This window comes from Solanum lycopersicum, chromosome 12 (assembly GCF_036512215.1).
Source record: "Solanum lycopersicum chromosome 12, SLM_r2.1".
NCBI lineage: Eukaryota > Viridiplantae > Streptophyta > Magnoliopsida > Solanales > Solanaceae > Solanum > Solanum lycopersicum.
The window spans coordinates 58865740-58880997 of record NC_090811.1 but is presented as its reverse complement, the minus strand read 5'-3'; positions in this window follow the sequence as shown (position 1 = coordinate 58880997).

The window sequence follows — 15258 nt, the reverse complement described above, 5'->3', positions numbered from 1 at the left end:
GGAGTTTCCCTAGCTAAGGTTATCCTAAGACTCACGCAGGTAAGACATGAAGGAAATGCACATACACCTTTTTCAATACACACCAAGGTGATCCCCAAGACTACCCCTTCTAGGCTTACTCACCTCGGGAGAACAAGTACCCATTCAATAAAACATCATTAGAAGAATGCCCAAACAATACACCAACATTTCCTTTTCGGAATGCCTACATAGTTTAATCAGTAGACGGCGTACCATTACACTACCTACCATAATTCGTACACTTTTTTAGAAGACTTAACTCATTCAATTCATATAAGACTCACCAAGACTCCTCTTTTGGAATGTCTACCTAGTCCAATGAATAGATTTCATACCATTCCTCCACCTACCCTAGGTAGTTCACTCTTTTAGAAGATATATTATTTTCAATTCATATAAGATTACCAAGACTCCCCTTTTGGAATGCCTACCTTGTGCAATGGATAAATAGCTTCCCATTAAACTACCTACCCTAAGAAGAATACTATTTTTGAAGACTTAGTAGTTTCATTACTTTTGTGGGGGCTTATTTAACTGACATAGACCATGAGAGCTAACCATGGAATTCTGATACTTCCCTTATCGGAGAAGGGTCCCCCCACTTTCCTAGAGTGAGGTCTTTGTTTAAGCTTATAAATGGATTTCCCAATAGCTACACCTATGCAGGAGCATAGTTAAGGGATAAGGAAATTGCTACTATGTATCTCATTCTCTACTAAGGAGGAGTTCTCATCTCAGGAGGTATATTAGAATAATAGATCTCAACTCATAAAGTGTAACCACCGGTTGTTTATATCCTCTCGTTGCTAGGAATAATCCCTATGGATTCGAAAAATTATATACTATTGGTTAAGGATAACTAGTGAATACCACATGTCAACACGCGGAGGGCATTCATCTTTCGACCTAGCTTAGAAAGGTCTTAGGATGTAGTGAGGTTTCTAGTACGTCATTCATCTTAACTTATGAAGAGCGTTCAACCCAAAACTCCTCTTTTGACTTAACTTAGATTTATTCATTCATTCAAGTGTGTGTGTACATGTGAACACACCTTGCACAATAGCATCATTTCATTTACATTCAATTATATACATGCATAGACCTTCATTCATCATATTACACACTTTAACATGCTTCACTTAATCATTTAACTCATCTTGACATAATTTCTAGCATACTTCTCATAATAAGCTTCATAAGTCATATTAACAATGATAACATCATAATCATTTTACTTCACATAATATGCCTTCACGCCTCTTTCTAAATACAAAAGTAACTTTTCTTTCATAAAATTCAAGCTTCATAATACGCATTACAAGAAACATCTTTATTATTACTTTACTCCACACATTAGGCCTTCAAAGCCACTCTCACAATACACACCAACTATATCCAAACTCATCAAGTAAACAACACCACCAAGAAGGTGGACGATACCACTCAAGAGCATTTCATAAATAAAGCTAAACAACATTAACAACATACCTTTTATCCAAGCTTCCATCACGTATAATAATTTCTTGCATTTTGGAGATCACCACAAAGTTCATCAAATGTTAGTTTGCATCATCACCTGTTTCACACCTTAACATACCTTTTCGATTCAATAGTTGAATCATAGTGCTTGTTATTGTTAATTTTCTCCTGGAGGTAATGCAGCTAACACTATTACTCTAGTGCCTCCAGATCCATCAAAGTCAAGTCCATCCTCTTCACACATCATGTGAGTTGGATGTTGTACTCTACCGCTTGGATACATCATGTGGCTGAACATATATAACAATGGTTTCAACTTCCAATTCAAATATCTATTTCTAAGCCTCAAGTTCTTGTGTGTTCATCCTTTTGCAGATTCTTTTCTAGAGTTCTGGATTATATGGGACTGATAAGGCTCCCTTACATCAGGTATTTGGCATACATAGTCAAACTCACCTGAAAGGGACACAGACAAAAAGAAAAATGTAAAATTAGGAAATCTAACTACCACAGAAAGTCGTACCAAAATTTGATGGGTCAAAAGTTACACCTTTGTTAAGAGATATAAATGGTCGAAGGAAATTTAAAGAATTAACATGAGTTGAGGTCGATCCGACTGGTAATTTCTATATAAAAGTGATTTCACTTGTCAAGTTTACTCAAATATTGTTAATGCTTCCAAGATAACAAATATGAAAAGTCCAATTTTTTTAGTTTTAAATGGTAGAGTAACAAAGATTGGCAATAAAAATCCAGATTTACAATTAACAGTCTTAAGTAATAAAGTTAATTCAATGATTAAGTAAAACTAGAATTTTGTTCCCAGTGACTCTACATCTAATGCTCTTCCATATTTGAGTTTCAGGAAATCATCACTATAAAATACATGTAGAAAAAATTATTTGAGACTTCTCAATATACTCTAATAATTTTATCTCAGGTCTTTTCGGTTCTAGAGTGTTAATAACTTTACCATCGCTTACAATGGTGTTAAAGTTCTTTTGTCTCTAACTCAAACCTTAACTCCATTTCTTTAGGCTAATTTAGCTCTTTCGTAATCATCATTTTTCTTTTGAAAAAGTAGGAGATACAAGATGCCTCTAATGCGTTCACTCATAAGAATACATGAATGACGAAAGTTAAACTACAATTTGTAATCCCAAATTGCCTTTCACTAGTTTTATGAAATAACAATTGAAATTACGTCATGGATCCCACAATCCCAATTGTTGTGTTCATTCACTCATTATTAAACGTAAATATTCAGAAATATAAAATAAAACCATGCTTAGAAAGTACTTTCACGAATACAAAAATAAAGGAACCACTTTTATAATTTAAGAACTGGAATTCCAAGTTCAATCTTAATTCAATGTTCAAATCGAAAATCAAAAGATGTGAATAATGGAAATTTGTTCTTCATTGAACGCCAGATAACATAAAACATAAAAGACAACCTAATCAATTTTAATTACTATTTTAAAAAAAGTGTTCTACTTGAAGTAGGACAGAACTATTCGTCCATTCATCCCCAGTTCTACGACCCATCAAGGGCTTCACGGTCTGTGAAGCCCTTTGTGGTCTTCACTTTCTTTACCCACAATAGGTTCTCAAGACCTATAAACTTTATCGTCACCATGGAAAATACTATGGCTCATTTTAATGAGCACGCTTCATGTAGTTTTCCCTCGTCTTCCCTTGATCCATTCTCTCTTCAACTTTCCAATGCCCCTTCAATGTATCAATTACCCCGGAAAACATCATGACTCGTGACCATTACCACGGTTTGTGTAGTTATTTGTGGTCTTCGCTTGGTCAATTTTTCTTTTAACTTTTCCTTACCCATCCAGTAGTTCACCTTCATGATTGGCACCATGGACCATTACGAGGACCACAGTCTATGAGGTTGGTCGTGGTATTTACTTGGTCCTACAAAATCTCTACTCCTACAATCCTTTATATCAAAAATACTTCCTGACATGCACCACGGTTCATGACAAGGACAACGACCCATTTAGGTGCTCATGGTCTTCACTTGATCACCATCTTCTTCTACTTCTTTCTACATTTTTCCACAAAAGAAAGAATCTATCTACACATTCAATAAACACATCAAAGTATAAAAAGATACACTCAATTCTAGTATTGATCTTTACTTTTCAAGCATTAATTGTGCCAAGATTTGGCGGCACATCACTCTCCCTGTTGGATTAAACCCTAATAAGTTAGTTGGTTTTTATACTTATTTATGATCGTTGAAGACCTAATATTTATTCAGGTGTTCTAGGAATGCAAAAATCAGTTCAATAACACTAGGTTAGAGAAATAAGAATCAGATACATTCATATAAAGTATCAAATACTCACTAAATTATTTAAAACCTGTTGATACATTATTTTAATCATCCATGACAACTTTAGTTTTATGATACATTCATAAGTGTATTATATACATTACGATTAAACTTCAAAAATTTCTTATTCATAAATAATATAGTATTAGTTTCATCCGTTGACTCATTATTATTTTATTGATACACTAAATTACATAAAATGTCGATATATTAAAGGATCAAAAAGGCATATATGATGTATCAAAACCTCCATCCACAAGCGATGCTCTTATTGAAGGAAGTGTATCAAAGGAAGTTATTGTAAATACATGTTTATGTATATGACATATTTACTTATTCAATGTATCATTATTACAAAATACTTTTTAAAAGTAGACAGGATGATGTCTTAGAGGGAGTAGAGTTAAGTATCATATACATTTAATTAAAGTATCAATATTCTTAAAAGTATATCACTAATTTGATACGTCAGTTGAATCAACCAATTTCAACTTGAATAGTATGATTCATTCTTAATTATTTTCTAGATACATTATGTTGATATTTAATAAAAATATTTATTCACAACAAATGTTGTATAAGTTTCAGCTTTTGAGACATTATGATTTCACTTATACACTAATATACATAGTAAATTGATATATGAAAGGATTAAAAAGATGGCAAGGATGTATCCAATGAAGTTATTGTAAATACAAATTTTTGTATAAATCTATTTATCATTCGTTATATCATTATAACAATTTGAATTTTTTTACTAATCAGGATGATGTAGTAGAGGTTGACACCAAAAAATCCGAACAAATAACTGTTGATCAAAATATTGATGATAAAATGCAACATAACATCCGCCACTAAGAAAAAGTGTCGGTAAGCATTGATTCAGTAAAATTTAAAAATATTCGTCGTGTTTTTAGAAGTTTTTGAATGATATGATTATTTTATTACTGGTCAAATCAATATTGGATTCCATCATATCGACAACCATTAATTGTGGAACCCAAGAAGCTATAGACACTTTTATTTTTGGCCTTCATACTCTTTTGAATGTTCAATTGATGAGTGATGTCATGTAAGATACGTTAACTGAAACATATCAATCGATGTCATACAATAAGTTAGCCATGGAAATATCAAGTAATAAGATGGTCATGTATGAACTATCAAACACACATGTTCAATAAAATAGGATTCCATCAAATATTTTTTTCACGAAATTTGATTGAATTTTAATTGAATGACAAAAGAAAACAGAAGTTTGAAGAAGATGTTCGTACGACATCCCAAATTTATGGATGTCGTATTTCTTACGAAAGTCCATTAAATTTAATGGAAGAATATTCCAGTGAATTTCAAACAGCCTCCTTAAAACTCATGATAACAAGAAAATAACTCTTAAATATTCTATATAGTAAAATAATAGACCATTTTAACTTGTATTGCCTAGGTATGTATATGTGTGTCTATATATATATATATATATATATATATATATATATATATATATATATATATATATATAGAGAGAGAGAGAGAGAGAGAGAGAGAGAGAGAGAGTGAGAGAGAGAGAGATAGAGCCAAATTAACATCATTGGGATTTGAACTGATGGACTTTGTAGTTGTTTTTCTTAGGAATACAAATTTGTTTCATCTGATATTTTAGCAATAAAAATGTTGGACAAATGAGGTACGATACAAAATATACATTATTAATATATTTATTATACATTGATATTTTGTATCAATATAGCCTTTATAATGTATACAAACTCAAATCATACAATACACATTATATTAACTTGTGATTATTGTACTGCATCATATTGATCAATATTTTATTTTATTTTTTATTTGTTGTACAACACATCAATAAAGTTTTTAAATTACTTAAGGAAGTATTCAAAACTCTACAGCCCCAATCAATACCAATTCTCCACAGTCAATTTCTTATTCAAGATATTTATCTATGATGCACACACAAGATACTATTGTAGCCCTCCTGATGATGATTTAAGTGTGCAAGATCACATGGGCCACGAATATGTTGCATTTGTATTTGAGAGTTCAACTAAAAATATAATCAAAGGATTTTTCATCCCGGTTGAATTATTGGGATATCTAGTTGTTGATGTATACATTCAAGTGAACTAAGATGGGAAGTTCCATTTAGTGTTGGTTGTTGTTGCTTTAAATGAGATACTCATATGTGTGTATGATTTATCATTGAGTACAAGAATAAAAGCATTATCTAGTGAGATAAAAAAGTTAGTGATAACGTTGTCATCTTATCTTCATGATAGTGGTTCTTTTATCAACCTGGGTGAATCGACTTGTCATCTTTTATGCTTACAAGGACAAGCAAATTGACATTCTTTTTGGACCACAACATGAACTTAAATTTAATTCTTACAAGACATTATGCAACAAGTAAGTGATAACTTGAAAGTATTAGCACAATTCTGCTTTGATTACAATGTATCTTTTCTATTATTTTAACATATATTCCTTATTTTTATAATATACTGTAGAATTTTAATTAGTTGTATTTGTAGAGTTCTTTAGCTATGGGATTTCTATTAAAAAAATATTTCCATTCGCAATACCTTTATACACGATATTGAGAAATATTATGGAAATATGATATTGAAAAAGTCTAAGGCACGATATATTATGTTAGTGAAAATTATGATATGGGAAGGCATAAAACTAAATGGATTGCTCGACCTCAAGAATATTTGTTCAATATTCAATAGTTTTTATCTATCAGTTGTTAGAAATTTTTTACAATGTTATTATTTTTGAAATATATGAACTCTAGTTTTAAAGTTCTTTATTTCTATTATTTTCATATATTTGTACCCAAGCATTAGTGTGTTTCGCTAAAAACTTGTTTATTTTAGCATGAACTTTCAATATTTTCAGCTGTTATTTACAATATGGAATGTAGTACATATTTTTTCGTACAAAAATTGATACAAAAATGGGATAACCTTTATGTATTAGTTTTCATTAAATCATAAACACACAACATTATTTACTCTCATTAATTCTTCTAGGAGCTAATAATTTCACACATAACCAATGAAATGTAGTTTATAATTCAGTTCTAATTTGTTGCTTCTACATTCATGCGAATACATTTGGGCTATTTCTTGCAATTAGTTGCAGGTTTATTAATTTATCTAGTAACATTGATAAATTAATTATTACTTATTGTGATACATTTATTTTATACTTCTTATTTCATTATACATACTAATATTTTAAAGAACCTTATTGTATAAGATACATGATTATTCAATTAGACCACAATATATCGTATAAAACTATATTTGAAACTATATTAATTGATATAATGCCCACAAACACTATATATTGTACATAATTATCAAATATTTAACAATATATTATTTTTAAAAGGTATTTAAAATATAATGTGTTACAAAAATAAACAAAATGTTGAAAATCTTAACATTTTAAATTAATGTCACAAAATTTGACCAGCTAATAATATATTGTAATATTTATAAAGTTTAAAGTTAGAAATAGTAACCAAAAAAAAGAAGAAGCTAACAACATGTAATCTTTAAATAATGTATCCGAAACATAATACTAGCCCCAACAACGAAGTTTTTCAACCTTCATTCGTAAAAAACAAGTTTGTTGGTTGTGACTTTTTTGTCCACAACGATTTGGTTTATGCTTATTTTTCATCTAGATTTTTGTTTTTTCTTTTTTCTTGGTCATCCATCAATCCTTTTGTACCTACGTGGCAAGGAGATTTTGTCCAAAACAAACTCAAATGCTGACCAATCCTCCTTATCCAGCATTTGAACCATATCTATTTGCTAATGCCACTAACTTATACTAATCTGAGTAGTAGGGAAGTATATCTATAATGTTTGTCTTCTTCAAAACAGCAAATAGATGTGCACAAGGTATCTCGTCTAGGTAAAAAGTCTATCACAATAACAAATTTTTCTCTCAAATAAAACAGTATTTCTCTGTTCACCTTAATAAATAAAATTAACTAGATTCTACAACCTGGTAACATTATGACAGAGACAACATCTCAATTAACTCAATTTTATACTCACAACAGCAAAATGACAATGAATTCCAGATGCATGATAGTTCATCTATTGAATACATACTTTTATTTTTGAACATCTAGAAGTATTTAGAATCAATAACTCTTCAAATCTCCTCCCTAATGTTTTTTGGTATATGATATTATTTCTCTATTTTTACAGTTCCAAGAACCGAATAGAGTTCTAAGTTCTTCCAAAACTCTAATATAGGTAGTTGTCGCGCATTTTCAAGACAACCATTATTACATTTTGCTATGTTAGGATTCATCATTCTCCCCCTATTTATTGTTTAATGAACTCTTAACCACTTTTCATAACTTACATCATCAAGATACATATTGACTAGATTGTCATGTTTAAGCACTTTAGCCATCAATTTTTTCAAAATCCTCTTGTAGATAACCTTGTCCATTGAATAGAACACATCAATTAGTATATTTATTCTTTTCTTGAAATTTTAACAAACATTTTTCGAAAGGTGCCATATGCATGTAAAATGAGGAACATTAAGAAAAATTGTACTTACAATCTTCATTATAATATCATTTCTATTTGATACAATACACATATTGTTTTCTCCCCAAGTGCACCTTTAAACTATTTAAAGAACCATCTCCGTGAATTATAGTTTCCATGTCCATCACTACATAAGCTAACGACAATATGTACCATACTCATAAGAAGCACACATGTTTGTTAATTTCTAGATACACAACTATCCATATATAATATATCAAATACAATAAATCACTGTTAGGAGAAAAAATGGGAAAATGCACAAGTACCCCCCAGACTATGAAAAAAATTTAAGAGATACACCTTAACTATACTCGGTACCTATTACCCTACTGAATATTTTTTTTCTAATTTTGTGTACCTTTTGTCTTACGTGGTACACCCGTGACTCCACGCAATTGAGGCGCGTAGGAGATATTTGAATTTCACGTAAACTATAATGGTGCACAAAATTATAAAAAAATAAGAGGGGAAGGGGGGGGGGCTAATAGGACCTTTGTTTAGTTAAGGTGTGTCTCTGAAATTTCGGTCATAGTCTATGGAGTATTTGTGCATTTTCTCGAAATAAATTATAATTCTAATACACTAATCATACATACACCATCAAGTGTACATTCAAATACAAAAGTTCCTATGTAAGATCCATCTAGATATGCGCCATCAACAATAACTACTGGCCTATATAAGTCAAACCCCCTAAATAATCGCCCTAATGCTATGAACAAATACATGAACTCATTTTTTTCTAAATTATGCGTCCTTATATAAAAATTTGGATACATAGTTTCCCACACATATATGTATTTAAAAAAGTATCTATACCCAAAGGCAGGTTTAAACCTTATCATCGCAAGTGCACAATCTCTAGCAGCCCATGCTTCTTGATATAAACTATTGATCCCATAAAGTGTTAGTGAAAAAACATACAGGATATTAAAATTGCAAGATTAAAATTGAAAATAAAAAGAAGAAATTAATTTCTTCAGGCTGAGACGTGGATATCTCGCTCTTTTTAAGGAGATTCAAGCCCACTGCAGCAAACGTTTTCACCGGTCCAGTAGTAGTCCTCTTTGACTTGTCCCCTCCAGGATACAACAACCTTTACAAAGTATAACTCAACAACTCTGGACAAGAGTTGAGTCCAAAGCTCCACAAAAAAGAATACCTCCCTTCAACTAATAAGAACTCTCTTTTAGACTAACTCTATCACTCTTTGTTTTCTCTTGTGTTTTGTGTTTACTAAACCAAATGAAGACGACCACTATTTATACTACAAGAAATTTTCCTTGCAATAAATAGGAATATAATGGTATAGTAAATGATAAAGAAACTGGTCTTAGGAGTTACATAGGTTAAAAGGATAATGGAAGAGTAAACAATGAAATAAAGATGAAGAATAACAAATGCACCAACGTGTAAATGTAACATTTTGACCATTGCAACATTTATCAGAAAGTAAAGTGCATTATTATACATATGGTCATTAACTGACCATTCATTAATAGGGACAAATGTAAAAATGCACAAATGCAATGCACTGCAATGGTCATAACCTCATTTTCATATAGCCTATAACATAATACTATGAAAAAATTTAATGATAAATGAATATTAATATGCTCAAAAGACCAACAATGCCCCACTCATTTTAATATTAGACAAGAGAGCATATCAGTTGAAGGAAGACTACTATGCATATTGAAGGTGTGTTTTTCATTGAACCTCCACTTAGTGAAACAATAACTTTAGTCCAGAGTCATAGTGGTCTCAGACTTGAACTATGACTTCGTAAGGAAAATAAAATATCACTGCTCACACATAATAATCAAGGTGTTGACATGAGCTTTAAATTCAGCATGATGTGTTATTCCGGTTTCGTTATTGAATTTTACAATAAGCCAATTCTCATAGGAAGCTACCTACTTCCACACATCACATAGGTGAAATCTGTCGAGAGTGCTCCTGTTAGTTTAATACTCTACCCATACGGGCTACATATATTCATTAAGAGTTTTATCAACTCAACCTTCACAAACTACAGAAAATAATGCACCCACATCATAGGGAGGGGATAAAAAGATAGTGCATTTTCTCAATAAGCCATTATATGATTAATTTTTCCTTTAAACCTGGTTATAGGATCTCTAGTCCCCAAGATGGGTTTCCTCATATATGACTCAAGGATTTGTATTCTTCAATCCCATCCCCCTCTATGTGCTCTAGACCTTTTCTCTTATAAAGGCCTTCGTAAGAGGATCTATAATATTATCACAAGATTTGACATAATAAACATTAATGGTACCATTTGTCAAACACGATCTTACATTACTGTGTTTCCTCCTTATAGGTCTGGATTCACGGTTGTAATAACGATTTTGACCTCTACCAATTACAGCGGTGCTATCAGAATAAATTAAAATAGGAGGAATTGGTTTTTCAAAATAAGGAATTTGAAACAACAAATATATTTACCATTTCGCTTCCTCAGTAGTTAAAGCTAAAGCAATTAGTTCAGCTTCCATGGTAAAGTTAACATTTATAGTTTGCTTTTTTGATCTCCATCAAACAGCACCACCACCAATAGTAAAGACATGACAAATGGTAGAACAGGAATCACCTGGAAAATTTTTCAAATCTGCATCACAAAAGCCTTCAAGTACAGCAGGATATTTTTAATAGAACAAACCCCAACTTTTTGTTCCAATTAAATATCTCATAACTCTTGTTGTAGTATGCCAATGTTCATTACCTGTCTTGCTTGTAAATTTGCCAAGTACTCCTACTGCATATGCTATATAAGTCCTAGTGCAATCAGTCACATATCTCAAACATCCGATTATACTAACATATTCCTTTTGATTTATCAAATCATTTTCACTTTCAACAGGAAATAAGTGAACACTTGAATCAAAAAGAGGTAGCAACATGCTTGCAATCATGAAAATTATATTTTTTAAAATTTTTCTCAACATAATGTGACTGGTCAAGGAAAATCACCTCACATGATCTTGTTATTTTTATTCCAAGAATAAAATTTGACTCACCAAGATATTGCGTATCAAAATAGCTTCTAAAAACATTTTTAGTTGCATCAATAACATTCATGTTAGAGACAAAGATCAACAAATCATCAACATATACGCAAATGATCACATGTGAATTATTCAAAGACTTATGATCAATGTACTTATCACACTCATTTGTTTTAAAACAATTTTCAATCATGCAGGAATCAAACTTTTCATGCCATTGCTTTGGTGCCTGTTTCAAGCCATATAGGGATTTAGTAAATTAACATTATTTGATTTCTTGGCCAATTTCAACAAATCATTTGGGTTGGTCCATATAAATTTCTTCATTTAGGTCTCCATTTGGAAAAGCAGTTTTTACATCCATTTGATGAATTTGCAAATCAAAAATTCCAGCATAGCAACTAAAAGTCTAATGAATGTAATTCTTGTAACCGGAGAAAAAGTATCCAAAATTCTAGGCCTTCCAGTTGTTTAAAACCTTTTGCAACTAGCCTAGCCTTATATTTATCAATAGAACCATCCGGTTTCAACTTTTTCCTTAAGACCCATTTGCAACCAATTGTTTTATAACCCGGTGGTAAATCAACTAACTTCATTAAGATATCTCGCTCAGCCTGAGGTGCGGATATCTTGAATCTCCTTAAAATTGTTAGCCATCTTGAATATCCTTAAAATTGTTAGTGAAAAAAAGTAGAAGATAATAAAATTGAAAGATTACAATTGAAATTCAAATAAAAAAAATATTCTCTTCAGGCTGAGGGCGCATATATCTCACTCTCATTAAGGAGATTCAAGCCCACTGCAGCAAATGTTTTCACCGGTCCAACAGTAGTCCTCTTTGACTTGTTTCCTCGAGGATACAACAGCCTTTACAAAGTATAACTCAACAACTCTGGACAAGAGTTGAGTCCAAAGCTTCACAAAAAAGAATTCCTCTCTTAAACTAATAAGAACTCTCTTTTATACTAGCTCTTTCACTCTTTGTTTTCTCTTGTGTTTTGTGTTTACCAAACCAAATGAAGATCACCACTATTTATACTACAAGAAGTCTTCTTAGCAATAAATAGGAAGATAATGATATTGTAAATGATAAAGATTGGTCTTAGGAGTTATATAGGTTAAAAGGATAATGGAGGAGTAAAGAATGAAATAAAGATGAAGAATAACAAATGCGCCAACGTCCAAATGTTATTTTTTGACAATTGCAACATTTATCAGAAAGTAAACTGCATTATTATGCATATGGTCATTAACTGGCCAATCAGTAATAGGAACAAATGCACAAATGCACAAATCCAATGCATTGCAACGGTCATAATCTCAATTTCATATAGCCTTTAACCTAATACTATGAAACAATTTAATAATAGACAAATATTAAAATGCTCAAAATATCAAGATAAAGTGGTCAAATATCATCAATTACATCATTTGGAGTTTGAATTATTTTATTATTTACCAGTTTAGGTGGTGTCACAACATTCATAACCCCATTTGTAACTTGACCTTTTGTTAATATCTTATCCCTTAATGTACATATATGCTCACTTTGAATAAACCTTATTTCATCCTAACAGATGCACTCAATTATCAATAATAGTCATTCGATAAACACAATAATACGTCGCTATAATTATTTCAGAAACATTAGTAAAATGAATAATGGATACATTTAAAAAGTATATGCTTTAGATATTGAACATTAATGAAAAAATAATATACAGATATATTAAAAAATTATTAAAAAGGGGAAAACATATGATTTTTATAGTAATATTAATGCAATAATGTTTCATGGTTATTATAGAAATATAAATTCAAATATTTAAAAGAGGAGGGTCACATGTATCTGTTACTTGATATTAAAAGTATTGTGACTCAAAGATCTGATAACTCAAATTATATACGTCAAACGTTTGATGTATCAACCTCATAGCCTGTAATCTATCATGATAGATTGATTAAAGTACAATGATAAATAAATGAATAAATTTCATACATTGATACATTAATATATAAGAATAGAAGTTCAAATATATATGTACATTATACTAATATTACATTGAGTCATAGATACAAAAACACATTGAAATAGTAAATATATAGCAAATCATAATTGTATCAAGTTGAATGCAATAATGTATCATGATTATTATACACATACAAATTCAATCATAAAAAAGAGGATCGCCACATATATATGATACTTTATGCTAACATTACTATAAGTTACACATATGATACCTTGAAATATATAAGTCAAACATTTACTGTATCATCCTTATAACTAGTAATATACAATACTTATTTACGACAATATAAGCTTACCACTGAAAAATAAGTTGCATACCTTTTGTTATCATATCTTTTAACTCAAAAATTGAAGTCATGTTTTATTTTGTAATTTTCCATTACAACTACTAGAGTGATTTTAACCTTGTACAATTAATTCACCATCACATTTGTACTATGTGTATAATATATTTAATTTGTTAACTCCATTTATGGTATATAACATGAATCACCATTTTTTGTCCTATCAAGTTGAGAGCGAGTGTGCCCTTTTTAGCACCTTCAACACAGACAATTGCACTAGTCGATGCTTACATCCCCACTCTATCAAAATAGGAGAAACGTCGAGGTGATTCAAAAAATAATTAATTGAATAAATTTTAATGAATTTAAAAAAAGAACGAGTTTTAAAAAGAGTTTCCACCTAATTTTAGGAAAAAAACAAGGAAACCATTAAATGATCTATGAAATCAATTTGATTCTAGGTAAGAGGTTCAAATTATTCCAAAGGGAAGGGGTTAGGCATCCTTCGAAATCCACAAATGTGGGTCCACACTGAATTCACTTTTTCTTAAAAATTGAGAAAGAATATAAAATAATGTAAAAGTATCATAAACATTCAATATACACAATTAATAAAATAAAAAATATAAGAAACGACCTAAATTTTGCCTAACGTTAACATATACAAATAATGAATAAAAATTATGATTCGAACTACATTCAAATAATTTCATATAGTTTCAGCTCTGGGTACCTGTAAAGACACTTAGTAAAAGAGTTAGTACCAAATAAATAAAAATAAAAATGAATAACTCAAATAATAACTTAAAAATAAAAAATTGTCTTATTAACATGAGAGGCCTTGGAAATCGACGGTAATCTCTTCATCGGCCAATTTACAAATAAACATGTATGAACTTAAACTAGATTTCCGTCTTTTAAAATGGAAAGGCCTCTAAACCCAACAGATAGATTTTTCATTGGCCAATTTAACAAAATAACATGTATGAACTTAAATTAGATTTCCGTCTTTCGAAATGGAAAGCTCTCTAAACCCGACGAATAGATTTTTCATTGGCCAATTTAACAGATAAACATATATGAACTTAAATTATATTTCCGTCTTTTAAAATGGAAAGACCTTTAAACCTGACGGATAGATTTTTCATTGTCCAATTTAACAAGTAAACATATATGAACTTAAATTAGATTTCCGTCTTTTAAAATACAAAGGCCTCCAAACCCATCAAATAGATTTTTCATTGGCCATTTAATCAAATAAATATTAACGATTAAAAATAAAATAACAAAACTAAATACAACAATGAGAGGCATGATATAAAAACAATAGAATTTAAGAATACATTAAATGAACACAATCATAAATAATGGAAGTAAAATTAAGCAAGAGAATTCTACCAAAGAAACGGATTAAAAATAAATAAATGAAAATTATACATAACTATAAAAA